This window comes from Crassostrea angulata, chromosome 9 (genome assembly GCF_025612915.1).
Source record: "Crassostrea angulata isolate pt1a10 chromosome 9, ASM2561291v2, whole genome shotgun sequence".
NCBI classification, from domain to species: domain Eukaryota; kingdom Metazoa; phylum Mollusca; class Bivalvia; order Ostreida; family Ostreidae; genus Magallana; species Magallana angulata.
The window spans coordinates 14,524,585-14,528,462 of NC_069119.1; positions in this window are offsets into that span (position 1 = coordinate 14,524,585).

Here is a 3,878-nt window from a genome sequence, read left to right on the forward strand (position 1 = left end):
ATATAGGTACCTTGTACACATAACTCCTCTTAGGGCACTAATATGTGTATATGTTACTTTGAATCCTTAAGGCTTTTCATAACCGTTACATTTGACCGTAGATCGGACATTAGTTTTATTTAAGGAACAAGGAATCATTCTTTGAGTATTGTGGGGTGATAATTTTGATCACACCCCGACCGAAATTATCACCTCATGATATTCAAAGAATGATTACTTATATTTATATAATTTTAATCCATTGTACAATTAAATATTAAAATATAGATAAGCAAACCCCGCTGGCGCCCAAATTACATGTATACGCAATTTGAAAGTATGGGTTATATATAGTACAAAATCGCTACATGGTGTTATCATAGGCAAATACACTGGAAAATGTAAATATATGGTGTTACCGGTAATATGTAATAAGTTAATAATGAAACAAGTACCAACGTTTCATCACTTGTTAAAGGGGCATGGTCACGATATTGGTCAAAAAATCATTTTTTCTAATTCTTATGTTTGTAATGCTTTATTTAGGCAATTTTTATAAGCAACCAAAATTTGAGTGTCATTTGTTGAGTTATAAGCGAGTTACAGAGCTTACAATTCTTTCCAATGTAAACAAAACGTTTGTTTACATTTTGAATGTTGGAGTGAAAATTCCAGTTTTAGACTTAAAATAAATGTGTTAAACGTTAAAAACAATTTATTGATGCTTAAAATGATTAAGGTGATAGATTAATCAGCTTAAAAAAGATGTCTTACTGGTATATTGAACGTATGTAAACAAAAACAGGGCACGAGCCTTGTTTACATTACAAAGAATTGTGAGCGTTGTATCTTGCTTAGAGCTCTACAACTGGTCCATTAGAAATGCATTTCTAAAGCATTTTAAATAATAAAAAACAGAAAAATAAAATGTGACCAAAATCGTGACCATGCCCCTTTAAAGAGTGTATTACAGTCGCTTACATAGATATGTAGACGTTTTATAAATTTTAAGTAACGTAAATGATAACGACGTATGGAATGATAGAGTTTCTCATCTAGAATATCGGTCACAAAGTGATAAAAATAATAAAGGAATAAATTATGAGGTTACCAACGAAGGTTGTGGGTGTTCAAATCCAATAAAGTCCGGAGAACTTCGAAGTAATTTCTTATACAGTATGAACTAATGAAATAAAACTGAATGATGAATAATTAATGGTAAGATGGTAAGACCAATAATGATAGAGTTTTATCGTTAAATAGCTACATAGCCTTCCATTAATGATACAACTTAAAAATGTATAGTATGGCGTCACATCGACAATTGCATCACAATCAATTGATTGTTAATGTGGTAGAGTCAGGTATATTGCATTCCTACTAGCTATATCAATGGAGTGCTGGATTTTCATGTCAGATAGTTCGGGTTCAGACCCCAGCAGAGGCAATTATAGGTTACATTAATATTTGACGTTGTCGTTTTGGCAGCCAAAAACCTAAAATTACTTTTTCAGAAGTCTTTATGACTTGTTGTATTAATCAACATTTTCTAGTATCTTTCAGTCGGTGCGCCTTCAAACATGTAGTTGACCTAAATATTGATGCGGATTTTTAATGCTATAAATTTTATTAGTCCTCTACCGGTTTTCACCGGTGGCGACTATAGCTTTTCTCTGCGTCCGTCAGTCCGTCTGTCCGTCCGTCCGTCCGTCTATCTGTCCCACTTCAGTTTTCCACCCATTTTTTCTTTATGAGTTTGCGGAATAATATGAAATTTGCTGAACAGTTTAAAATGTCAAACTACAGATCAAGTTTACACTTTGTAGCGTCTGGTTGTCATATTTTCGAGAAAATTGGTTTTTATATTCCAATTTTTTAATGTTCGTTATCGGTTTCTGTGTGTATTGAGTATACGAGGAAAGTATGCAGTCAGTATTAATATTGTGCATTACTTGGACCATTCCTTTTATTGTTTTTAAAGGGACTTGGACACGATTTAAGATAAAAAAAAATATTTTTATTTTTTTTATGTATAAAATGGTTTACTGGTGCATTTTAAATGATTGACCAAAATATTTACACGATTTGAGATCAAAAGTTTTATTTTTATTTTTTATGTATAAAATGGTTTACTTGTGCATTTTATATGATTAACCAAAATGTTGAATGTTAAAGTCAAGTTACAAGCGATATACAGAGGTAAGAATTGGTTGTTATGTAAACAAAGCTCGAGTTTTATAGTTGTTTACAAAAAATGTAATGCAGGGAATTACCATTTCTTAGACAAAATGACATGAAAAAACAATTTAAACTAATTCAGTATCTTCATACTATTATCAACAAAAGAAAGATACTTTTGATTGAAACTTACACCAATACAACACATATGCAAAAATGACAATATTCGAGCTTTGTTTACAATTTGAATTATGAACTCAGTATCCTGCTTATAACTTGATATTTGACTTTCAAATTTTGACATAGCATTATAAACTTCTATATTTATCAGTATAAAAATTGAAAATGGAAAAATTAAATTTGAAAATTTTAAGTCAAATCCCGTCTAAGTCCTTTCAACAAACAAATAAGTTCTGTAAAATAGTGTCAAGCATTGTGTTGTAAATTTAATCGACAGGTTTTTTTTTGGTATGAGTACAATCGGGTTCGTTATCGGGTTGGTCTGTTGATTCGGGGTAAAACGGTACGAAATGATATTCTACAAAACAGTGCATTGTTTTCACAAATTCCTACAAACCGGTAGGGGACGTGTATTGCTTATGCGATACTTTCAGAGTGCTTGTTGCATTAGCAGATGAACGTGATACTATTCATTAATTTATTACCCACTTTATGATTTCAAATAAAATTTTGCCAAACAAAAGTTATTTTTTATGTCAGCTGAAAGAAAATGACTTTAGGCCACGTACATGTATAAATCATCTATTTAAGTTTATATTCTTCATCCCTGCCCGCTCCCCTAAATATCCAGACATGCAATTGGTTTTTATTTCAATTTTTAAGAATATGTTAAGAAAGCAATAAGGGAAAGGTTTAGACATAGTATGTACCATAAGAGGCCCAGTGGCCACATCGTTCACCTGAGCAACAATAGCCGTAACTCTGATGAACTAAGTACAGAAGATCTTTCTCAAAATATATAAAACGTCTGCCAATTTTTTTTCCACATATTTTTACAGTGAATACCAAGCTCCTTTTGTCAAGGGAATCAATCTTTGCAAGTCAATTGTTCACGATTTACTCTGCTTCTCTACATCCCGAGGGCGATTAAGCCAATAAAAGCACAGCGCCGTCTTGCGATTAAGTTAAATTGGAGCCGCTAAAATACGTATTTTTCATCTAAGAGGTATTAAAAGAAATGGTCGTGTGAAAAAAGAAAAAAATAAGAATTTAAAAAAAAACATATTTGAAATTAAATACAGTAAAACTCGATTATAGCGATATCCTAGAACCGATGAAATTACTTCGTTATATCCGTAATTAGTTAAATCCGTATAACGAATTGTAATAATATCTATATTGAATTCACTATATACATGTTTTCTTTCACCAGACAATAACTTTTGCTAATTCGGGCTTAAAATGTGCACTCGTTACTTTGATATCTTTAATAATCGGATTGTGAATTAAAATAATTATGTGAATATAAATTCATTCAATCTATTTTTAAATTTTTCAAACTGTAAAAAAATCGTTATAAAGGTGTTTAATTTCGTTATTATTTACCACAACGGGACTCAAATCAGTTTGCTATATCCGTAAATTCATTATATTCGAATTCGTTATAACCGTAAAATTTTACAAATATTTGTTAAGAATTTTACCGGGAACTTCCAAAAACTTCGCTATATCCTAAAATTCGCTTTCTTCGTGTTCGTACT